General features: G+C 40.7%; 1 long non-coding RNA gene across 5 annotated transcripts in view; it reads right to left on the bottom strand.

Annotated features, from left to right (window-relative positions):
* The window catches only part of LOC116667670, a 191,677-nt gene extending 165,434 nt beyond the window's left edge, over nucleotides 1-26,243 (bottom strand). For all 5 annotated transcript variants that reach the window (XR_004324633.1, XR_004324631.1, XR_004324632.1 and 2 more), the window contains exons 1-2: nucleotides 26,111-26,243; nucleotides 22,148-22,222 (exon numbers count right to left, since the gene is read on the bottom strand). This is a non-coding gene — a long non-coding RNA (uncharacterized LOC116667670). The remainder of the gene's footprint in view (nucleotides 1-22,147; nucleotides 22,223-26,110) is intronic.
* Between the last annotated feature and the right edge of the window lie 99 nt (nucleotides 26,244-26,342).

The raw sequence follows: 26,342 nt of genomic DNA, 5'->3' as shown, positions 1-26,342 counted from the left end.
GATTTACTAAAGTTTTAATGTGGGTGCTGCCATTATCTATCTGTGTATTAGGCAACTTTCTTCATCTCTAAGCCTGTAAAATGGAGTTAAAAGCAGGGCTGGCAGGATGATTAAGTGAAAAGCGTATGAGAAACACCTAACACAATGTACAGCCACGTGATAAATGTTAGCTCCCTTTCACCCTTCACCTCTTAGTCACTTTAAATACACTACCATTTGTGATTCTACCTTTTGAATTGTTATATGTTCTATCTCTTGAACTAGACAATAAACTCCTATAGGTTAGAAACCACATCTTACATTTCTTGGCATCCCTAAAAGCATCCATCACAGTGCCTTAAATGTGGGAGATGACTAATATATGTTTGCAGACAGATTGATTGACAGATTCTTGGCAAGGTTAAAGCTGAAGGACATCCTGCTCTCTGGAGTCAAGCACATAGCAATGAGCTTCAAAGAAGAAAATGAGCCTCTGCATTTATGGAAGAAGGTCATTGCTTAGTGCCTCTGGGAGACATGCTGCTGATGGATGAGGAGGATGCTGGACGGCTCTGCTGTGTGGGCTGCAAATCCTGCTGGCTGCTATGGAATGGTTACCCACCCACACGGGGAGATCCTGAGCACCCGGCCATGACTAAAGTCATTTAGCAAAGCATTTCATCAGGCTGTTACTGTAGCACATGGATTGACTGATTGCACAGCTGTTATTGTGTGCTTACAAGGGAAATTAGAGTAATTAATGGGCTGGGGATCAATAGCACTACTATATTGCAGTGAACGATTTAATTTTCCTTCTGCATTAAGAGGGAAGTGCAAAGATCTCACACAGTTAGAATAGATGGATCAGAGTCATAGATATGAGCTACTAAATCTCGTGGCTTAAAAGTTTTAATTATTGGTTTCTATTTACTTTTTGAAAAGGTAATGAATGCAAGCACATGGTTAGTCAATACAAAATGATATAAAATGGCTGCTCCCCAGAAGCAACTACTATTGCTAGTGTCTTGAGTGTTCTTTCAGAAATGATGCCGTGTGTGTGTGTGTGTGTGTGTGTGTGTGTGTGTGTGTCCGTCAGCTAGAAGCAGTTTAAGAATCCAAGAACTTCCTGCAGGTCTGCTATGTCTATCTGAGTCAACTCTATACCTCTGAGGGCTAGCACAGAGGCCAGCCCATACAGTCCAAGATTCATGGTCAATAATAATCCGTTGATTGACTGACTAGATCTATTTTCACCTATAACTGACTAGATCTATTTTAATCAATGACTGACTAGATCTATTTTAGCAGTTTTTAAAATGATTTGCATTAGCTTGGTACATCTTTACTGTGAATTAACAAAAGACATACAATTTGATATGTCTACAGAATAGAGCATCTTAATTCTAATGTATTGGTACAATAATTTAAAACCACTGATGCAGAAACTGCCTGTTTGAATATTCCCCACTGACTGAAGGAGCTCTTTGGGAAGAATGTGCCACCTGAGTTTAAATAAGAATTGGCTAATAAGCAAAAAAAGATGAAAAAAAATTAGAAACACATGCAAATTAGTGTGGTTATCGAAAGTTGCTACTTTGGGAGACTGTGTACTTTTTTAATTGCTCTGAGTTCATAAACCACATATTACTGTGGCTGCTGCTGTATCTAATATTGCTATTGCCACTACAACCAAAAATTACTATTCATTTAGTAAATGGTATGTACCAGCACCATGGAAATAGTTTACATATATTGTCTCATTAAATCACATGGCAACATTATCCGGTAGGTACTATTAACATCTGCATTTTATAGATGAGGAAACAGAGGCACAGAATAGTTTCATAACTTGCTTGTATTCACAAAGCTAATAAAATAGTGAAATGGGAATTGGGGTCCATCTTGATATCAGAACACATACCTCTAATCAATACTTCAAAATCACAGCTCATTTTTGACCAGAAAGGGAGCATTCTCATTGATCAACCTTCCTATATGCCAGATTTAGCTTCAAATGATGTTTGGTTCTATCAACAAATGAAATCCATCTTCAGAACGAATGATGTTTCATTAGAACTGTGGCTTTTCAAAAGATATGTGTCAGTTGCTAAAATGTATTAAAAAAGAGGAACTCCCAAAACAGTTTGCATCTTTAAAATGAGTGATCAGCTTCCTAAATTTCCTACTTTGAAATGAGTAGTACCCATTTATGTGTATATACACGTGTGTTTGTTTTTTTTTTTTAAAAATCTGTCCTTACATTTATTGTCACAACTCATATATTTATTTACATGACAGGGAATTTGGAGGGGGGAAATTTCCTGTTGGAGTTTTATAATTGGAAAATACCAAAACTGCTTATATTTCTTCACATTTCATCTCCGGGGCTTTATAATCCAGACAGTCCTAGGCAAATCTGCAAATTATGCAAACTGTGTCTTGCCACTTCCCTTTCTTTCAGCACTTCCCTTTAATTATTTCTCCATCTAGTCTCTCCTCTTCTCATTCAAAAATGCCAACACTTCAGTGAGCCTCCGCAGCTACATGTAGAGCCCTCAAGTTCAAGGTCCCACCCTGTCCTGAGTGTTCCTTTCATGTGCTGCAAAATTATCCTACTTTTTAGCTTTCTGACAAAAATCCTGTTCTTATAGAATAACCAACAGCATGTAACTTTTAGAAGAACAGAGAGCAGAGAAAACTAATCCATGGCAAGGTGTGAATGACTGATAGCACTGGCTAAATATAGAGGTCCTGACAGTAGCACTGATTTTCAGAAAGAGAAGCTTGTTAGGCCAAAAGGAGTATATTCTTGTCCTTCCTCAACTATAACAGATCTTACATGGGGACCTTTCTTGAACTCCTTCAAGGAATGCTAATCTTACAGCTATGGTTAGACATCAGTCTATGATGAAACCAGAGACCTGTTTCCACTTTTTGAGTATTGTGGGGCATTTATTTATTTTGGTTGGTAGAGGATGGGGTTGTTGGTTATAGTCACTGACAGGGATGAGGGAGTGTCGGAGCAGGGAAGTCTTCCAAGGAGACCCTCAGATGTGTCCATGAGAAATATTTTTTATTTATTATTCTGGAGAGGATTGTTTGTTGTGGTGGTAGTGATAATTTTTATTTGTTTTTAACAGGGAGAAACTGAAAACCTTAAATGGTCTTTATTTTGTTGCCTCTAACAATGCTCTTGACTTATAGGGTGTCTGTGGTTCCCTGACACACCAACTTTTCTGCCAGTTTCAAAGTGAAATAGTATTTGGGGCATGCCACCTAGTGGCGATAGCTTTTGGTTTATTGCTTATTGGAAGAAAGTAAACCAAACCCTTGTAAATCACACAGAGGCCATCTGGGTCATCCTTTAGGTTTTATGTAAGCAGGCGAGTACATCACCTTTTCTCTGGACTTGAGGCAGAAAACACAGGCAGTTCAAAGCTGACTGGGCTCAGAAGCCCACTGACCCCCAATTCCCTGGTGAAATTTGAACTTCAGCAGGTGGCCTGCCTGGCTGGGGACACAATCTTGTATCCCCACAGGCTTTCTGGCAGTCCAAGCAACAAATGCTTAGAAGATGATAAGGCTCTTTTTGAGTCTTAGCCTCAACTTACTGCGTGTCCTCTCTCTGACCTCTTTTCTTCCCTCTCCCTTCCACACTGCCTTGGCTGCTGCCGGCTCACTCCACATTCCCTGCTGCGTTTACTGCTTTTCTTCCGTGGTCATGCTTTATGTCCCTTAGAATCACCATATAATACTTCTAAAAACTTGCCAAAATTTCCTTTTTAAATTTCATTTTTACTTTTTCTCCCTAAAAGGAAAAGGATTCGTTCCTAATGCAGAATGTTTAGAAAACAGAAAATCACATACAAACACAGACACACACACCACACCACCATCACCTGGAAATAATCATTGTTAACATTTTGGCAAGAATCCTTATAGCCCCCTTTTCCTTATTTTTGTGTGTGTACGTGCATAGTTTTCAAAAAACAAAAACAAAAATGACATAAAATACTTCTCATTTAGTGATAGATCATGAGCATTTTCTCATGTCAATAAATAATTGTCTGCTACATGATTTTAGTACCCGCATCATAGGATATACCAGAATTTACTCAATTACTGTTAAACTCCGAGGAAAGTGAGAATGGTCGGGGATTCACAGTCACATTCAGTTCACACTTGATTGCACATCTGCTGTGTGCTGTGCTCCTGCACGTGGCAATGTTCATATCCATAATGACACTTAATCTTCACAAGATCCATATGATTACCTGTGAAGCATTGTGATGCCACTTTGCAGAAGAGGAAAGTGAAGGTCTGAGGAAGTAGCTTGCCCAAGATCATACAATCTGTGAGGGGGACACACAGCAAGAAAATTTTGGTCTCTAAATCTAGTCCCTCAGCCACTTCCTGAGGTCCTGAGCATGAACATAACTCTCCTGAGCATTCTCTTTGTTCTCATGATGTGAATAGAGAGAAACCCCCACAAGGAGGCAAGTGTCAAAAGGCCTGAGAGCTGAGGTGGGGACTGTGAAATAGGATATGAGAAAGTGGAAGGAGAGATGCCGAGGGAGTGACTCCTGGGTTTCCACAGCCTCAAGAATAACTGCTAAGTGTGCCATATACACGCTCCACTTTTATTCTCATAAGACCCCTGAGAAGTATATACTAGTATAATATTATTTTAAGGTTAGAATAGTAGTTGGTCTGAGGCTACCCTGCTGGTAGGTGGCAGAGGTAGAATTAGAACCCAGTTTGTCTGACTCCAGAGCCTTCTCAATTTCTATACCAACCTCCTCTCTATGTTAACTAGTTCTATGAGTGTCCTGGTGATATGGTCACAAGTCTTATGCCTGTTTTCAAGGTGTGTTTGAAGGGAGTTATGGGACAGATGAATGAAGAGGGAGATAGTGAGACAGAATAGAAGACTAAAGTGAAACAAAGCCCAGAAAAACTATAAAAAGCCTAAAAGAATGTCCATTGCGATAAAAGTATCCTGTGGGGAAGATGGACTTGTAATCTTTGATGAAAAAAGTTTAGAAGGCAATGCAGACTTATCGAATAGGTTAAAATTTTGGCTTTCCTTGTTTCATAAGCAAAGGAGAAATGCACGTATAGTTGTTAGACATGGTATTTCCTCCAGACAATGCAAGTACAGTTTCCAAAAATGATTAGCTCAGAATACTCATATTACTTGTCACAAACCAATGAAACAGTCTTTCATATTGATTATTTCACAAGTTTATACTGTAGGGTGAAAGATGAGCAGCAATAGTACTTTTCAAGCATTGTGTCCATTTAGACTGCTCCTGTCTTGGCTTTCTAATCTCTGGAAATAAAAGGGATAATACTCTCTACTTCACAGGCGTTGTGAGAATTAATGAATAAATACTAAGAGCTTGGGGAGGGATTAAAGAGGTATGTTAGTGTATGCTATTATTGTATCCTCATTCCTATTCTGAAGTCATAATGCTCTGATGGTGACACTGTTAGTCATCACCATGGAAACCAATGATCTATGCTATCTTTTTCTCCGGGGCCTCTCTCCATCCTCCAGGCAGTTGCAGAGACTGCCATAAAAATAAGATGAACTCCCTCTTCTTACCATCTTTAAGTTCTTTCACTGGTTTACAAATGCCTTCCCTACAAAACTTTTCCCTGAGTGCATCCCTATCCCTCCACCTACATCTTTCATTTCTTGATTATCCCCCAGTCATTTCCACAGGCATGATTCTGGGCAGCACGTTTGTCTGTTCCTTTGTTCTCTTCTCCCTTGGTCTTCCTTTCCCCCTTGTAGGTGGGAATAATCTTTGTTGCTTCAACAAGTTGTTCCTTATCCCTATTCAAGTCTGCATGGAGAAGCCAAGCCAACTTAAAGTTATCAACTTTGTTATTTTGGCCAATTACTGAAATTTCAATGTCTGTGTGGTGTTTTGCCTCAGTTATTAAGAAATCACCATAAAGAGACAGCTTTAACTGCAATTCTTGAAGATGAGTGAAATCAAATCAATAATATTAGTTATCTGCCTACAGGGTATCAGATGGATGTTATACCAGGCTGTCTCTATTAACATTTTGTAAGTTCAATTAGATTTTCAAAAATCTGATATTCTTTGTTTTTGAGAGAGATGTGGCACATGAAGGTATCCTTATTATAATACTTCATCTGGAGCAATGAAGCATAGGAATTCCCTGGCGAATATTTTAAATGTTTTTCCATGTTACCAAGTAGCTTTCAGTTATCAAACTAATACAGCAAGACCTGATCCTACAGTAACAGAAAACAGTATCCTGCTTTGAAAAGAACACTCAGAACCACCTTTCTTGCAACTTTCTGCCAGTAGTCGTTTTTTCAGTGATAAATTGTCCACCTTTTTCCCTCCCCTCCTTTTGAGTCACTTAAGATGAAAAACGGGAAAAAAAAAGTTAGCTGATTTAGTAGTTTTCCCATCCTCCATATAATCCCCTTTAAAACATTCTCTTTCACTTCACTTTCTCTTTCCCAGCAGGATGCTAGCATCTAAGCCTCTGACATCTTGCACAGAGTGGCTGTGAGTATGTGAAAAGCACTGCAAAACTAGTGCTGGCTGGCTAAGCCTCTCTGACAGGAAGGAGGAACTGGGAGCTTGGCTGTGAAGTGGATGCCCTGAGGACAAGTTTCCCTGTCTTTAAAATCTCTGTACCTGGCCCTGTTCTGACTCAAGTTCAGGCTCCAGTAAAAGTGGGCCAGGATAGCTCATGAAGTTCTGGATGGCCCCAGCTCAGAGAGTTGGTGGGGTTGTTGGTGCCATGGGGTTGTTGAAGGAGTTGAGGTGCCATCCTGCCTTAGCGTGCCATTCTGGGGCTGCGAGTGAAAGCCTTGAGTTGACTTCAGTGTCTGGCTTACCTCCTGTGCCCAGATGCACCTTCACTCTCTCCCTGCCAAGTGATCTCCTCCTGACTGCTGGCTCTCATCTCAAGTGCCAAGCTGAAGGCAGAACAAGTAATTGCGCTGCTCTGCTGTACCCTAGCATTTGCAGGGGGCAGGTGACCAGAAACCAGGCTGCTGAAGCCTCATTTAGTTCTTACGTTTTTGCAGGTACAAAGAAACTAGAATTGAATCTAAAGTTAAACTAAACCAGAGGACAGTAAGCCATTTGCTTGGTGGCCTCTATAATAAGCTGCCCTTTTAGAATAAGGGACAAGTGAGTGGCAGTGGCCCTCATGGCTCACAGAGGCCCTGGGTCCCTCAGCATTTCCTACATTTCCCTTCTATCTCCCTCATTGGAATGAACCTAGCAACATTCCAAAACAGGCACTGTATTAAGTGCTTTACATATATCCCTTAACTGTACGATAACACTATTGTTATGTGTTGTTATTATTTCATTTTTACAGATGATGAAACAGAGTTTCCCTAATCATTTTGTAGCTCAGGGCCTGATACAAATTGAGGGCTCAATGATGTTTGTTATTAAACTGAAATTTGACCAGTTCTAAGGAGTTAGCCTCATCATGGTGGAAACCCTGGCCTGGGATGAAGGCAAGTGTTTTCCTTAAGAGTATGAACATACTGACTCATCACTGGTTTCTAGGAGCTCTCTAGGGGCTACTTTTCCTTGACCCTCTTAGAGTCCCTGGCTGGCTCTGAAAATTAAACTGACAAAGACAAACTAATATATTAAAAAAAATACACATTTACTGAATGTAAGTTTTATGTTATATGGGATCCTTCATAAGAAAATGAAGATCTGAACAGTTAGACCTGTATTTTTATGCTGGATTTGATAAAGAGTGGTCAATGTAGAAATATGATAGGTTAGGGATTATGAAGCATGTATAGCAACCTCGGGAAAACTTAGGAAGGTGTGTGTTAGGATCCTTTAAGGGTCCATTTGTCTTTGGAGACAAGGATGCTCCTTTCCTCCGGATATACAGAAGGTATCTCTCACATGAGGGTTTTATGACTTTTCCTGGGAGAAGGCTGTGGAGGGAGAAGATCAGGGTGACCTTCTTGTTTCTGCTGTTTTCTCAGACTCCCTCAGCTGAAAATATTCAATATTCCAAAGTGCCCTATTTTGGGGTAGTGTGTCTTGAACCCCATCAGTGTCAGCTGCTACTTGATACTAGAGTGGCTGGGAAAATCCCTTCCAATTACTCTGTAATGCTCAGATTTGTCAGGTTCTATTTCAGCACATCCCAACGTGCTGATAGGTGCAGCTTGTAAAGAAGTCTGTGTGGCCCAATAATAGTGGCTTCAATCAGGGAAGGTGGTCTCTTCACTGCATGGCATCCTCTCACCTTTAATATGCTAATGTGCACTGGGAATTTCCTAAAGGGGGACAAATATTTCACCCACTCTCAGCAGCACTTTCCTTCCACATTTTGTCACCTCTGAAGGTAGAATGCATCTTCCAGTGGCTGTTAGTGGAGTAGCAGTTGTGCAGTGGTGGTCATCGCATGGGCACAGGTGAACTTGGTCACAGCCGTTCCTGTTGTCGTCATGTTGGTTGAGTTGGGAACAGTCTTAGAACAACATATGTGATGTTTAATTGCTCTTTAAAGATCTTTGTAAATATCACAGCATGATATGGCACTATAATCAAAAGTTACTATATATGTCAAAAGGTATGGAAACAAAGCAGTGGGGGTGTATGTATGATGTTACAGCAGCAAAAATTCATCATTGCAGGGTTAACAGCAATTCCATATTTTTTTTTGCAAAATAATAACCGAGTGCTTGGTAGAAATTAAGATAGGAAGATGCCCAGTGGATGAGGCTGTATTTTGTTACTGAGGTAGGTGTGAAAGGATTGCCTACCACATAACAGAGACCAATGCAACAAAACTCAGAACTGCTAAACCCGTGGAAGAGCATCATGTCCTAGTTTAACTGGCATTGCTTTTTCTTTCTTAATGGTACATAACTGATAGTTTATAGGTTTGATGACTTATGTTAGTGTGAAGCATTTCCAGTCTTATTTGACCACAGACTCTTTTTCCTCAGGAACATCTCTTGAAACTAGTGTTCTGTGGAATATATTTGTGATAATATCTACCATTTATGATCTGCCAGTCACTATTTAAATACTTCTCCTATACTAACTAAATGAATCCTCACTACCATCTCATCAGTAGGCACTAGTATTATCTCAATGCTGCAAATAAGGAAACTGAGGCATGTGGAGATTGAGAAGCTTGCCTAAAGTCACACAGCTAGTGTGGTAGAGCCAGGATTCAAACCCAGGCAGGTGGCACCAGAGCATGTGTGCTCTACTACTACAGCACATAGTTGGGGAAACCCTGTTCTAGCCACAGACTGGGGGAGAAGAGTCTCGCCCATCTGACCCAACGATAAAAAATGAGTAAGTCCCACAACTCCCACTGACTCTTAAAATATTCAGCAGGAATCTGCAAAAGGGGAAAAAAAGATTTCCCTGCTCTCTTTTGATATGGTGAATACATTATTACCTTTTGTATAAATCTAGACAATCTGCACTCCCTCTAGGTTATGAAGATTAAGAAAGAAAGTTACTGTCAGTGGAAGACTGAAGCATTACAAATTTAACCTGAATAAAATACCAGGAACAAGCCGAATTAACTATCGGGCCCAATTTAGGCCATATCTAAATGCCCTGAAAGGATGCGTTACCTTACAGGTTGTTGCTCCCGTGAAGGGTAAGCTAGTGATATTTTTCACAAAGTTGGGGGGGTGAGGATTTACAGAAATTAGACCACTTTGTGCCACCCTACCCATCCTCTGAGTAGCTACTATTTGTGAGAGAAATTTCAGTGAACCAGATGGACTTGCTGATAGGTGTGACAATCTCCTGTTAGCTCAGCCCCTAGGGAAGAGGCAGGTGACAGAAGGATTCAGGCAATGAAATGAAACAGAACAAAAGGTGGTGTCACTGCTTGGAGCCGCAATGCCGTTCAGGTCCCCTCAGCTCAAGTTTCCCAGGCAGGTGATGGTGAGGATGATCCTGCACAGTCCATCTCCCTGAGAGGTATGGAACTCTGCAATGGGCTTTCTCCACATGTGGGTTGCTTCCTGAGATTAGTTTGGCCTTCCTGAGAAGTGTCTGGCCTTATAAAAGCTGCAAGTGACTACAACAACCAGTACCTTATGGTAATTTCAGGAAATTATACTCTTCAGGGGACAAAATGCTGTTCAGTTGCTATTTATCTGTGCCAGTTGGGTAAGAAAGGAAGATGACTCACAGCCCAGTCCAGTGGGACCAGTGAAAGGCTTGATTACACCTTGGTTCCAGGCTGTCTTGTGGAGCAAATACCTTGGCATTTTTGGGTCCAGAAGGACTGTAATGATTACACAGAGTCCAAGATTTAACTTGGGATTGGCTTTTATGAGAGAGAACACACAGGTGTTAGACTAGTTGTGAACAGTATTGTTTTCTGTTCATCACCCAAGGAGGATGAAAGGTATGGATTCCACCTGACTTTGTGAATTGCAGCTCCAAATGGAACCAGGTAAATGGCAGCTATCTAAATAAACACAAAGAAGACATTACAATTTCCAATTAAGAGAAAACTAATAAATGGAGAGTCTGGGTGCATTACAGTAAGTCATCCTTGTGTCTAATAGCTGCTCCATACATATATTATGGTACAAACCAACAGGTAATAAAATTTTGACAGGGTTCATTACACTAAGTTTATAAATCAAGCTTCTGGGCTTAAGCACCAGGGACAGTCTTTGTTCTGGAAAGCTGCAAACTAGAAGGAATTGATAAGAAAGTACTAGAAAGAGTCCAGCTGTTAGCTATTATCACATTTCTTTTGAAGATACTATACAAGGCATGTATAGTTACAGTGAGAGTATCTGAGGAGATTAAAAACCATGGTTACATTAACGCACACCTGTCCCAGGGGAACTGTGTTCACTTTTCTCTCACAATGTATGCTTCCTGCAGCTTCTGTGCTTTGTCTGGCAGTCTGCCTTTGGAATCTGCAGTGCCTCCCTCACTTTCAGCAGAGTCAGAGGATGGAAGCCATTAGGCTGAATTGATGCTAGAGGCAAGACAACTAGTAATCCACCTGAGTGCCAGTCAAGGATGTGCCTGGCAGCTCAAACAGCCTCACACACAAATATTTTTCTGGAGGTAGAATGACTATAGAGAACTGCTAGTTTCACAGTGCTGTTAATTGTCTTTAATAAAATTAAATCTGAGGTTTCCTACTCATATGATAATCATCTGAGCTTAGAGAAAACATTTGAATACCAATGAGTAGGTATGAAATAGTAATTATATTACAAGGTTTCTTAATTCCCATTTCATTTGTTTACTTACTACTGTAAGCAAAGATAACTATTTCAAGAACTTTTTAACCCAGTCTGCAAAACCTGTATGGCAACCAGGCCATATTCTCTGAAGGGCCAGCCTCTCACTGAGCAGAGTTTTCTGAGGTAACAGACCACTGCTTTTCTCTCCTCTAACAAAAAGCCAAGAGTTACAAATTCCTACTTAGGCCTCATGAAAAAGACTGATATGTTCAACCCTTCAACTCACCACCTCAGTTGTGTGCTGGAGACAAGCTACAGTCTTTCGTTCACACACAAGAGGTGATGAATGTTGCGGGGAGGAGTCAGCCCAGCTTTTGCACTTTCAGTGTTAAGAGTGCAGGCTGTTCAGCCAGCTCTACTACACTCTCTTCTGAAGAGTGAAGACCTGGAGTTCAGGTAGGTGTGGAGTTGTCGTTTGTAGAGAATATATAACTGATTTTCAAACAGACGTAAGTTAATATAGCACTTCATTATTTGTGCATTATTCTGTTCCTTGTGGCCTGGTAAAGAAGAGAGCACATGACTTTCAGAGCATACCACAGAACACATGTTTCCTTCTAGGGCAAGGCAGTTGTCAATTTACAGGGATGCTTATTTCATAATGACTGATGGTTGCGGTTGGGTGAGCCCTCAAAGCAATCCTAGTGACCCTGCTTATAAAATGAAAGTGGGGAGGTAGAAGATGGGACTAGATGTTTTTCAGGTATCTTCTGTGATTCATTTAGAATCAAAGAAATAAAGAGAAGACAAATTTGTATCCTTTTTTTTTTTTTTAAAAAGTGATCCCTATTTCTTCCTTTCCCTTCACAGCCCAGAAATACAGTTATTTTGTATAACTGAAGTGAGGATAAATCCTAGGATTTCTTTTCCTTGGGTATTCAATGTATTTTCTACAATACAGTCTTCCTAGATTATATTTTGCATTCCTTCACACATGTCTGCATGTAAAGATTACTCTGCATCAGTCATCAGTCATGGGCATGCTACTTAACCTCTGTGTGCCTCAGTTTCCTCACTTGTAAAGTGGAGATAATAACATTTCTACTTTATAGAGTTATTGTGAGGATTAAACAAATTAATACATGTAAAGCTCCTTAGATGAGTACTTGGCATATAGTATAATGTGTATTATTACTCTTATTATTATTTTATATTATCATCAAAGTTTTCTGAGTCTTTGCCATTTACTTATGATTTTCCTTGGTGTAAGGTAGGAAAGAGGTACAGCAGGAACCCTGAAGTTTAGGAAACATTACAACCTTCCAGGATCTTTAATCCGATATACACAAAAATGGCATACACTTGAAACTACATGGAGTAATATGCTACAGTATGTATTCAGAATCAAAAGCTGATTTCAGGTGCTGTGGTAACAGAAAGAATGAGATTAATGGGTTTATGCTCCTCAGGGAGAAAGCTGAGTTTGAGCCAGGAAGAACAGGTGGATTGAGCTGGATGGAGAAAAGTGAAGAGGGCATTCCACCTGAGACCAACATGCAAGCAAACAGAGAGGCCACAAAGAGTGTGAGATGGTCTTTGGGAAGTGGGAAACAGAGCTGGCAAGGCAGGTGAGTGGAAGGAAATAAAATTACACAGAATGGAGCTTCATTATGGAACTTCTAGAAAGTTTCCTCTACTTAGAGGATTCTTCACCTAATGGGCAGAGGAGAATAGTAAGTTTCTGAGTAAAGGACAGAATAGACAGAGACTTTGAGATTTCTGTGATTTAGGGTATGGAGGCTGAGCCCAGGAGACTAATGAGGAGCTGGTTAGTGTGAGGAAACGGGGCCCAGTCTTGGGCATAGCAGAGGGATGAAGAGGAAAGGAAAATTCGGGAAATAAGCAAGGCTTATCTGTCAATTGACTGGGTAAAGGAAATGGAGTAGAAGGTAAGTCAAAGATTATTGCAAATGTTCAAATCTGTGGGTTTGAGAATTACAGATACCATAGAAAATCTGGAGGTGAACTGATTAAAGTGAGAGAGAAGCAAATGAGTAGTCTAAATATAGACTGTATTGTATAAACACAGCTGGCAATGACAGTGTGACCTCCAATAAAGATAATACTTATTATTTACTGAGTGCCAGGCATTATACATTTTACACATATAAACCCATTTAATGCTTGTGGAAACTATTTGAGATCGGTACTACTATTATTCTCATTTTTTGAAGGACAAGAGAGTAAACAGTTAATAGTTTATACAGTTAAACTGGGATTTAAACCCAAGCCATCTGATTCCAGTGCTTGTGCTACACTACCACTGTGCTTAGTACTCGCAGGAAGTCCAAACTCTGACAGGAAGTGAAGACTGAAAACAACAGTTGGGAGTCATCAGCACAGAGGCGTTAACTGCGGTTATGGGAATGGATTAGCTTTCCAAAGGAGAAAGCAGGCAGACAGGAGAGCAGATGGCCAAGAATGAATCCTGGGGGAGGCCTGCACTGAGAAGTCAACCACAGGAAATGTGCAGAGCCCCAAGTGAGGGCGAACAGATCAGAAAATAGGCTACAGGCTTGGGCTTGAAAGGACTGGTTTGGGGAGGGGTCTGAGGAGGGAAGTCAGGTTTAAGGAAAGAAAGTTTCATTGGAAACTGAGGCAGTGGGGTAGTGGGGCCGGGGAGGAGGATGGGGTGGGGGTGGAAATGACCCCTTTTTTCAGGGAAATGAAGAAAGAACAGGATGGCCAAATGAAGGGTTTGCTTTTCTTTTCTTTTCCTTTTCCTTTTTTTTCCTCAAATAAGAGAGACCTATACCTCAAAAAGCTAGAGGCAACAGTGAAAGGAAAAGAATACATATAGGGAAGAAAAGATCCTGTAGGAGTTTTAAAAGGAGAGAACCAATAGCTTTTACTGTAGCTGTGAGGAGAGGATTATTGGATTGTAAACCTCAGGGTTGAAAATGGCCCTTAAAAATCTGGTCATTTGTCTGGCCCTTGAGATAGATGCATTGTATTGAGGAGGATAAAGTTGAATATGCAATTTCCCCCCTAACTATTTACTCAGCAAAGAAATACATGTGACATATCCACTTGCATCTCTTTTAGGCATCTTAATATTAATAAATCCAAAATGACCCCTAATTTTCACCCTTGCATCTGGTCCTTGCATGTGCACCTTGTATCTACAAGTTCCCCCTCCATCCTTTTAGTTGTTTAGGCTAAAAACCTTGGTTTAATCCTTAGCTATTCTGTTTCTCTCCCATATGGCATCCAATTCATCAACAAGTCTTGTCTGATAGGTATTTAAGGTTTATCAATAATCAGATCATTTCTCACTCTCTCCACTGATACTATCCTACCGTTTAAGCCACCGATCATGTTTGTCTGGACTAGTAAGATTTCCCAGCTCTACCCTTGACCCTTTATAGTCTATTTTCCTCACAGAAGCAAGGGTAGTTCTTTAACAATGTCAATTACATCATCACATTCTGATGTCCAGAACCCCGCAATGGATTTTCATTTGTCTTAGAATCAAATTCAAAGTCCCTGCCCTGCCTACAAGGCCATACCTACCATTTGCCCCCAAGTTTCCTCTGCTCCAGCTACACGGGCATTCCTGAACAAGCCAAGGATGTTCTCAACTCAGGGCCTTTGCATATGCTGTTCTGATGCCTTGATTCAATCATTCAATAAATGTTTCTTGAGTACCTATTATGTGCCAGGCACTACTCTAGGTAGTTGGGGGCCATCGTAAACAAGGTGGCTAAACAAGCTTGCCCTCACGGTGCTTACACTTCTGGCATGTCTGCATCTCTCACTCCCTAAGCTCAACTGTCACCTTATCAGAGAGCCTTCACTGACCACCCAATCTAAAATAACAATCCCTTCCCACCACCTCACTGTTCCATATTCCTCTGTCTGGTTTGTTTTCCTTAATAGCACCTATCACCTTCTGACATACCATGCTATTACTTCTTTGTTTATTACCTGTCTCCTCCCAGTAGGATGTAAGCCCCTTGGCAGGGACTTTGCTTTTAGTCTTTGCTGTAGTTCTAGAACACAGCTTATCACATAAGATGCTTTCAAATGTGTGCTGAATAATTAATGCATATGCTTGGTGGGCACTTTTAATTTGTAAGTTCATATTTCAATTCTGAAAATATTTCTTGTATTTTTTTTTTTGTAATTCATTTCCCTTCATGTTTTCCCATTTTCTCTTCTTCAAATTCCTATATAATGTCAGATTTTGGACCTCTTCGATGACTACTGATTTTCACTGTCTTTTATTTATTTTCATGGATTTTTTTCTTTTTGATATAACTTTCAGGAGGTGTCCTCAATTTTATTTTCTAACTCTCATATGGCATTTTAAGATTCTGCTATAATGTCTTTAGTTTCTCAGAATTCCTTTGTGTTCTCCTATTGTTCCTATTATATTGGCATAATCATTTTACTTACAAGCTGGACTGAATAGAATAAAGCAGAAATCAAATTTATTCTTTCCCTTCTCTCCCTATTAAATCCTGTTCCTGGATCTCAGCTAGGTCCCAAACTTTTTCAGTCACTCTTAGGGGAAAAAAAAAATCCCTTGGTTGTTTTTAGTCATAAAACAGCCTCCTATTAGTGAGTTTTAAAGTTCTCACGTAGTAGAAAATTCTGATCCACTTCCCTTTCCCTTCCTTCTCCCTCGCCTCCCCCCAAACTTGTGCCTGACTGGGGAGAGATGCATAACTGACTTCTCTCCTTCTATGTTCTACCCTGTCCTTCTCCTCCTCCCTCTTTTCTAGATGCTATTTCTCACCTTTCCAGGGCCGAGCTCAAAAGGAGAGGGGATTAATGAAAAAAGACCTTTTGTAGCATGTGCAGTTTGTAAGCTGATGATTTCCTCTGAGGCGGCAGGTGCCCAATTGCTAGCTCCTTCCCTCTAGGGATGTTTTGGAGGTTTGCCCACTGAGGACCTCTGACCGCAGCTCCCTTGCTGTGGGTGGGGCTGCACAGCAGTAGCCACCGTGATACCACCCTCAGCACCTGGCCTCCTGGCAACCCACTGCTGGGTCACATTTCCCCATGAGGTCAGAGTCTTAGGTAGGAATGAACATGACCTTCATTTGGCTCCTTCCCATCTGTCCAACTTGGCCCACAGGGAAACTCAGACAGTCTTGCCCTACTGTGGGCAAAAGTGGAGTTTGTTCCTAATGCACCCACCTCTCGTCATTCTGCCATTAAAGCAGCAACCCTAGCTGTAATCTCTCACTGTTGTGTGCCCCCAGGCAGGAATTAGGTTCTAGTCACAAAGTCTAAGGAGCAAGCATCAAGCTCACCGAATGTTTCCTTGAAGCTCTTCTCACTCAGCCTGAGGAAACAAAAAGCACTGTCTCTCTCCAAAAGGAGAGTTCAAGTTAGTATTGTTTAGGGCACAGTAAGTGGAGAAAACTGGAGAACTGAGGAGCACAGATATTAATTTTTCTCCAACCAGAAGAAAAGAGACTTTCTGACAGTGTAGACAGTTCACTTGATACCGCAGGCAGCAGAAATGTCCCAGCCTGGCCCCAAAGGATACATGCATCCCTGACACATCACGTTAGTTCTGAGATCTGTATCTCTTACCCACAATGTTCTAGAATAGGCAAAACATATGCCTCTGGTACTCACAGAGACAGAAAATAATATTAGAGGAAATACTATGACAGATAATCAGTCTTTATATAGATTTTGAAGGGCCATTAGAGAATAGTTGTCAAAAGTATGATCATGGGCATCAGACAGACTTGGGTTTGAGTTTTAACTCCACCACCTATTAGCGTGTGACCTTAGGCAAATTGCTGAACATCTCAGAACTTTGCCTCCCAATGTTAGCAGTAACATGTACCTCCTAGATATTAGAGTTGTCTGTATGCTGCATTGTCTGTTGGTAAGTTGGCATTGCCACCATCACTCCTGTCTAAGGCTGAGAACTTCCCTTCCCAGAATCCCCTTTTCTATGTGGTTCTGAGTTAGAGTTTATGAATGAGACTCTGAGTTTGCAACTTGTACAGGACCTGGAAGGCAGGAGCAAAGGGAGACCACTGTTTCTGGGTCTCGGTTGCCGAGGCTCCTCAGGGCTTAACCAGACATGGGGGCTTACAGCCCTCTCCGTGAGCTCTCACTCTGTGGTTATGGCAGGATTCTCGGAGCTCACCATGAGCTGAGTTTCTCCACTCACACTCCAGGGCTTCAGGCTGAAGAGATCAGTGGCTCTCCACTCTTACGGCTGCCTCCTTCTAGACCTTTACGTCCCCAGCTCCACTCCATCCATGTAAGCTGTCATTTCTATATGAATCCCCTTATACCTGTACCACTTACCTGACAGAACCATTCTGATACAGTATATACAGTCCCAAGACATGTAGCAAGCACTCAGTAAGTATTAGACAATAATAACACTAATCAGAAAAGGTATTGTTTATAATAAATTTGAGACTAACAGATTAATAAGGTTAGAAATGGGTGAAGGGGGTCAAAAAGTACAAACTTCCAGTTATAAAGTGAGTAAATCATGAGGATGTAATGTATAGCATGGCAACAATAATCAATAATACTACATTGCAATTTGAAAGCTTATAAAAAAGTAGATCTTAAAAGTCCTCATCATAAGAAAAAAATTTTTGTAACTATGTATGGGGAATGATGTTAACTTATTGTGGTGATTGTTTTGCAGTAAATACAAATATCAGATCATTATGTTGTACACCTGAAACTAATATAATGTTATACATCAATTATATCTCCATAACAAAAAAGAAAAGAAAAAAAGATTTTAAACCATGTCAGTTCCACTGTTTAGGAACAGTAAAAATGAGGAGTCATACAAAAGGAGACCATTCTTAATACCTAATAACAAGAAATGCTCACACTTCTGTAACACTTTTCAGTTCACAACGTGTTTGCATATACCTTACTGCATTTGGCTAAGATGGAGTGTATATTGGAAATGAACACTTACTTTCTTAACAATAAAAGCCCATGATCAAGAGAACAGCACAATTAAAAATAACAAAGTGGCTTGTGTTGTAAAAAGAACATTTATTTGAAACATGGATTTTTTCCAGTTTTCTCTCATCAGAAGAGAATGGAGTTGTCCTCTGGCTCATGTGTTCTTTAGTGCCATGACGTGAGCCTTGGATTACAAGGAAGAAGTAACAAACCCTAATGGCTCCATATAATTGCAGAGTTTAGCTTTCCAATTAATTATGGAGCACACACTTTATGACATGTACATTTGCTACTGTGCTGCATGGTAATCAGGCATAAATGGTAGTAGCCAGTTTATACATGGCTTTAATAGGAATTAATTTTAGGAGCCAATATTGTTTCTCTTTTGGCTCACTGATATTGACAATTTTCCTTAATGTTGTATTTTACACACCTATAGGTAGAAAGATGAGTCCTAGGACCAGATCCTCAGGTCCAGTTTCTGTTTTCCTTGCTCCCTTCTACAGTCAGTAGGGGTTCCTGTGCTCCCTCTCAGCTCCAATTCCCATCCATTCTTTTATTTGTGGAATTCATCAGCAAAATGTCCTGCTGGCCTCTGGATCTGGCTTTCCTAATTGCTTGCCTGGCACCAACACTACCAGAATTTCTGGAAGAACAAGGCTGTGGATGGTCTACTGTGGCTGCCAAGTGTAACACTGTGCCACATGGTAAGGCAGAGGAGACCAGCATAAGGAAGGAAAGAAAAGGGCACAGCAAAATTCAGGCCTAGTGCCTGCACAAAGGGTACCAGTGCTGACAGGTACCCTTCTTCACTCCTGAAGGTTTGGGAACTAAGACTCCAATGGCTGCATTGAGACTATTCTCAGTGGGAACAGAGGTTTTTTGTCTATAGCTTCAAATATATGCTGCTTGTTAGAAACACTGACTGCTTAGTAGGAAGATGCTTAAATGATGCACTGTCCACATCCTGTTCAAGGAAGAAGTGCTGCTGCTACTAGCTGTGCTCTCTGTTGTCACCCCCCTTAGGGACTCTTCACTGTAGAAAGCCACCTGGCCCAAGGCCATGCCTTCCTAGGGAAGCCCTGTATGGCCCAACACAGGACACTCTGATAGGCCATGTTAGTTCTGGACTCCCCATGGGGTTGGCTGAGGCGATTGTCAGGCCTGCCTTGCAACTTGACTTCTACTCACTCCTACTCCCTTGCCCTCCCTCCACAGGTGTGGACCATCTAGGGCCCTCACTAATAAACATTCAGGACATGCAACTTCATCTCAGAGTCCACTTCCCAGAGAACCCAGTCCACCACAGACTGCTCACCATATAACCAGAATTTGTTATCTCTATTTTGCAGTGGTTACCTCTACTGTTCTCTTTGACCTTACCAGTTTGTACCTGTTTTCCTCATTCACTGTAATTTTTTAGAGTTTTAAGAGGGAAAGGAGATAAATGAAAGTGTCTAACCCACTGTTGTATTAGGGTTAAATTGCAGAGAATATAATTTTCTCTAGCTATTCAAAATAGAAAGGGTATTTTCAGGGTATTTAGTGTTGAAGTAGATTTACTGCAATAATAGCCCCAATTTTTCATTCTTCCTTTACAATGTGACTTTGTAATGCTTCTCATCAAGGGATTGAGTCTATTTCCTTACCCCCTGAATCTTTGCTGGCCTTGTGACTTGCTTTGGCCTACTGGAATAAGGTAGAAAATCTAATCCTCAAAAGGTCTTGCACACCTTGCTCTTCCTCTTGAAATGCCATGAGAACAATCCAGGCTAGCTTGCTGGAAGATGAGGGCCAACATGAAGTAGGGATGTATTGTCCTAGCCAAGGCCATCTGAGGCCAGTCTGCCTCTAGCTAACCTATCAGCTGATCACAAATTTATGAGCAGGCTCAGTAAGGTCAGCCAAGTTCAACTTGGACCAGTGGAACTGGCCAGCTGACCAACTGATTCATGCAATAATAAATGGTTATTGTTTTAAGCTGCTCCACTTGGGGATGTTTGTTACACAGCATTATTATAGCAATAGGTGATTGATACAAGTAGTTTACAGAATCACTGTTAAGGCTGAAGAAGTAGATTCTGAGGCCACATCACATAACAGACTCACTAAAGTTAGGAAGTTATAGAACCAGGAAAACTCCCTACTAAGTTGACAAGCCACTGCTATAAACCCTGGCTCCAGAATCTGACACTTCTGCCATGATAGGAAGCTGCTAACTCAGAACCATGCTGTTGCTGTTACTGCCATGATTTGTTCCATCATGGTAGATGTGTGTGCTTTATCTTTTTTCCATCTAATTCAGTTTATGTAAGTGCTTCTCATCAGCAGAATGTAAGTTACACCCTGGACTTTGGCTGTAACAACATCTACAGTCAAAGGAATTTTTATCTTTCTAGCCTCTGCAGGACATAAGGAGGTTGAAACAGATTTGGAATGAGTCAGCCTCAGTATCTGCCACAGCTATGATTAACTAAAAATGCATGATTCCTACAACTTATTCCACAGTAGTGCTCAATGATACTGAAACAATTTCTTTAAATTCATATATGCAGTATACTTCACAATTGGGCATATCGCTCTCCACACTGTCCAACATCATTAATTCAATCAATAGAAGTTACGAGCGAAGGATGAACAACATAATTACTAAGATTTTATGAACTCATTGCTTCTGCAAAGTTAAAATTAAAGTTCCTTAAGGGAACTAACAAGTCACTAAGAAGAGGAAACTGATTTATGTTCTGAAAAATTCTTAGTCCCTTACTGATACTTGATATAAAATGTTAATAGAAAGAATAGTGATTTCAGAAGGAATCATGAGTATTTAGTCTTGACCTGCAGTTATTAAGATGTATATACATAACTATGTGATAAAAGAACACTTCAAAATTTATTTTGGCATAGAGATTTACAAGGTTCTTAGGAAGGAAGGTGGGTATCATCCTCAGATCTGACCTTAAGACATGACATCTGGTTTTAAGTGGTCAGAGAATTAATGCTTCAAAATCTGTGAAGTTAGCAATTCTAGAACACTCTGTGGGTGCTTTTGTAGGGATAGTGATTTAAGATGACGACTAATCAGTGAAGAAAAAGGAAGGTAATTCTTAGATAACAGAATCTTCAATAATGAAGGCATTAAAATGAAAAGAATTTTGTGTCCCCCGCCCCCATCTTGTCCCCTGTGCCTTGCTCAGTAGAGGCACAACATATTTTTGTCATATATGAGGTCTGCAGTGGTTTATGCCTCACTGTGAATTACTTTACTCCACCATAGCTTGTATGGCAAGGAGTCCTTCAGGCACACGCGCGCGCGCGCACACACACACACACACACACACACACACACACACACACAAGTCCGTGCTGTCAGGAGAACCTGGAGTCCCTCCAAAAGTTGCCCCACTGATTCAAAAGGTAGACACTTCTTCGTCAACAAAGGCACCTAGGGCTAAAAGTCTGGAGGGCAAATTGCACTTGGCTCACTGGTAAGTCTTAATCACAGACCCTGTTTATTTGATTCTTACTGACATTAATGTGATGTATCAGCAATTTTTCTTCTGAGACAGAATCTATGGACTTAATTTTGTCATTATTTTTTCAGTTATGCAATCAGAAATTCATTTACATGAGGAAAAAGCAGTTAATACCTATGGAAAAACGCCAAAGAAAGCAGTTGTCAGACTGACTGCTTTTTGGCAAAGGCTGAGCTCAAGATTTACCAAGGAAAGCCCATGTAAGTGTGACCTGGGAGGAAGTTACAAGCGCCAGAGCATTGTTGAGCCTGGAAACTGGAATTTCAGTTACCTTGTAAGGCATTTCAGAGAAAATTATACAAATGCAAACTAAGAATGATGTATCACTGTGTTGATAAAATGGCAGTTTCAAAAACAGCTTTACTCTGTTAAGTTTACTTACTTTCTGAAGCAATGAGGGAAAAAATAGAGAGACAACATGTATCAAGTAATTTACCTTGTGCGGGGGAGGAATGAATCTTGAGCAAATGTTAGTCAAAATCTTCCTGATCTCTGGCCTGGATTCAGCTACCTGGGGGCATAACAAAAGAGAAAGTGAAAGGTCCTCGTGATCAAATGTTTCCCAGGATGTAATTTAAAAGCAGCTCCCTTATCCTGTCTGCTCTTTAGTCCCCATTCTTAGATCCAACTTTCTGGCCCCAGATTTAAAAGCATCTTCAGAATACCAGAGTGCTCACATTTAGCCCCTTCCTTGCTTCCTCCTTTCTACCGTTTCCTGTGTTCTTTGTGTAAGCGGCTGTCCCCTCATTTGATTGTAATCACAGTTGAAGGCAAGGGCTGTACTCATCGTTGTATCTTCTTTCTTCAACTTTTATTGTTTGTAGAAGTGTTTATAGATAATATATTTTTGTTTGTTAAACAAAAATAAATATAGTTAGAGGCAAATGCAAATTCTCTTCAATTGCTACCAAGTAAATGATGGTAATGATTGTATCATGATTGTTAGATTTGTGAAGTCATCGACTTCCTGTTTTTAATAGAATGAGTGGTACATATATATACATATATATATATATATATATATATAGTTCAAGTACAAATAAAAATTGCTTTAAAGGATTTTGATACAGTTTTGTTTCTAAAAGGAGGAACAGCCCTATTGTGATTTATATAAATCAAAGTGACTCTAGAAAAGGTCAATGGAAGGACTTATTTTAAGGAGGAGGCTAGCCCTAATGATAACTATCAAAACCATAAAGTTTCCATATATTTGTAAGTTGAATAAAATGTTCATCTTCATAACTACTGCTAATGGAGTCAGACTCAAGAGGGAAAAACTCTGTGAATGATGCCATCATGTGACATTATTTTTTCTTTCCTTTCTTTGTCTTTCTTTGATTCCAACTAATGGTAGACTACACACACTCTTCTACACCTTGCCTTTCTTTCTTTCTTTCTTTTTTTAAGATCATTCCATGTTAGTTCATTAAAAAATGCTTCTTTCTTTTTAAGGGCTGTATGGGGGTGTGCAAGTTGATAAGCTATTGTCTCAGTTCTCGTCTCTCACCCTTTGGAATCTGCAGACCCTTTGGACACTGCTAGCTCCCTGTTAGGTCTGCTAAGAGAGGACTCTAGAGACTGGAATGCCCTCTTTTGCTAGCTTTTCCTCTCAGCAGCCCCTGAACAATGATCTTTACCTCCATGGTGACAGTTGGTTTCAATCTCCTCAATTCCCATTCCCTTCTCCCTTCTCTTCCCTCCTTTTTTTTTTTTTTTTTTTTGGCAGCCTCATTTAGTCCCCTCAGAGGCTTCAGAATCAGCTGGGCAGTGACCCCTCAGAGGTCTGACCAACTCCCGTGAGGTCTCTCCACCCAGCCCTGCGTTCCAGTAACCTCAACATTTTCCCTGTTCTTCCAGCCTCAGGGTGTGACCTGCTTCCTGGAATTGCTATCTTCTCTTTCGCCTTTTAGCTTTTTAAAGTTCTCCAATAACTAACTAACCAGTAACTTATATTAAATTTTCTCTGTTGAAATGCTTCTGGTACTTTCTATTTTCCCAGCCAGATCCTGATGGATATGGTACACCCTTGATATCTGAGGGGTCCAAGATCCCTCCTGGATCTGCTGGGTCAAAAAACCCAAAGGAGCAGAGCAGCCTGAACTGTCATCTGGACCTGCTGAACTGCCTGTTCTTGCTCTGTGCCCTGGAGGAACCATTATGTATTTAACTAATACCCTGCAGATAGACATTTAATTTGTTTTCACCTTTTGTTACTGTAAATAATGCAGTAACAACATTAAATGAATTTTTTTTCACATATGGGCAAGGATATCTGTAAGATAACTTATAAAAGTGAAACTGCTGGGTAAAAGCAATGCAAAATTGCCCTTCATAGATGTTGTACCAATTTAGTCTTTCATAGGCAATAAACGGAAATCTACATACATGAGAAAAGGAAATCAAAAAAGGGAAGAGGGAGCCAGGTGTGACACCCTCATCTAAGTTAGAGTGCCTTAGCTGGAAGAGAGAAGCTCATCTAAGCACAGAATTCAGTACATCACTTGAGGAATTACTTTCTGTCTTAGACTCCATGGACTTCACTTTGAGTCCTTTGGGGAGAAGGAAGGCTAACATACAAAATGGAAAAGTTCTCTAAGACACTTTATTACTCACTTAACAGAGGGTAACACAAAAAGTGTAGTGAGGTGCTTTGCCACAGATCCCCAACAGGGCTGAGCTGCCCAAGGAGGCTCCATGCTGTGCCCAGTGGTGACTCAGTCCCCAGTAAATGTTGGTGGCCAGGGGGAAAAGTGACACCTACAGATGTGTGGCTATTGGAAGAAGTAGCAGTGCTGCTGGGCAAACTATAAATGGGAGCTGCAAGCACAAGTGAGACACTTCCTAGGGGCTCCCCAGGACACCTGAGTGGAACTTAGTAGGGTACTGGTCTGTTTCCTGCAGTATTCGGGAGTGTTAAGAGCTAGTAAAACCAGGCTACAAAACTCTCATTTACTAAGGTTGCCTCTTTTTTTTTTTCATTTCTACATCTTTGGCTCATAAACTGAGGTAGGCATTTATGAAAAATAACAAAGTAAAATATTCTTCTTCCTTGATTCCTTATAACACATCTCAGCATACTTAGGTTGTGACTAAGTCATTTTTTACCATCTGCTGTTTGGTTTTCTTGTCATTTGTTCCCTGCTCAGTAGAGCTTGACAGCAGTTATCACTGTCCTCGTTCGGCAGACAGGCTGCATTCTACATACTTGGCTTTTACTGATTTCACCTTAGTATTATGTGGAAGCTGTGTGCACAACCAGAGCTGTGCCTTTCCTACCCTGTAAGATCTGGACTATCTTCCTGCAGAGGATTTTTGTTTTATGGTCCATTCTATCTGTTTTTTGCCATTCTTAATTTACACAACAGAAATGCTGTCATCACCAATTAACATTTATCAAGGGCCCCCTGGTTGCATGGCTGCAAAGGGACGAATTTAATATTCTCTTTGTATCAGATATCAGGTGGCTGCTTCAAATGAATTTTTAAGTATTGGTGATGACAGAGAAGAAAAGAGACATCAGTTAGGATTAGAAGACAAGTCTTTGCAGAAAATGCTTCAAGGAGAGCATTAAGGATTGGCATTAATATTTGAAAGTTTAAAAGAGGGGATCCTTTTCTTCCGTCACCAAATGACAAAAGTAAAAGGCACTGCATTCATTGTTGCTGGAAGAAGCCTGGCAGCATTCCATTCAGACATCTGCCCTTTGATTGTCCCATTTTCCTCTTATTTCAGCCCTTCGAATCTTCAAGGCTGAGTCTGAATATTTCTTCCTGAGGCTTTTCTAATCACTTCTGCCCTCAGGGACGACTTTCTCATCCAATTCCTATAGCCCTTATCATTGATACCTCTCATTTGTAAATTTAGCACATGATACAATACACCATTACTGACTATGTATGTTCATTCACGCAAATATATAAGGGAACTATCTGGACAATTTTGGGTTCTTTCCCATCGTCAGGGTCAGCAGTGTTCAGTCAATGGTAGAATCTCAAGGAATATTATTGATAATGATGTGTAAAAGACTGTTAAAATCAGGTGGAATTTTATTTTTTAAAAAGGGTGAGAGGAGAGACAAGGCCGAAGCTTTGTAATTTGAAACTCACAGCACAAGTAACGAATGTTTTCTAAGAGCTACGTATTTTTTTTTTTTGAGGGGGTGTGTGGGAGGGAAGAACAAAACTGGAAGTGAACAGTCTGTCTTTCAAGATTGATTAAAACAATTTTTTTGGCCTGACTAAGCTGTATTTATTTTCCGGCCTATTCCTTTTGCTGCGACAGTCAACAGTGTAGCATATTTGTCGGCTGTAGGAACTGACTTTAAGAACAGCCCTGGACATTTTCATGTCATAAAAAGAAACATTCCGTTCTGTCACACAACCTGGAATTAAGAACACACCTTCACGTTTTCTGACAAGAACCTGGGCGCAGCGAGGCGGCGACTCACGAATCCCAGGAGCTCGAAAACCCATTGTTGCGCAGGAGCCGGCACTCGGGCGACAACCAACTCTCCTCAGGACGAAGCTCCCGCGGGGCCCCGCCCACCCCAGTTCCGGGAGCCTCATTGGCCCGCCTTCCGCCCGCCATCTCTATCCGCCCACGGGGTTAGGCTCGGGAAGGGGACGTCCCCC

This window comes from Camelus ferus, chromosome 12, assembly GCF_009834535.1.
Source record: "Camelus ferus isolate YT-003-E chromosome 12, BCGSAC_Cfer_1.0, whole genome shotgun sequence".
NCBI lineage: Eukaryota > Metazoa > Chordata > Mammalia > Artiodactyla > Camelidae > Camelus > Camelus ferus.
This window is presented reverse-complemented; position numbering and strand designations above follow the sequence as displayed.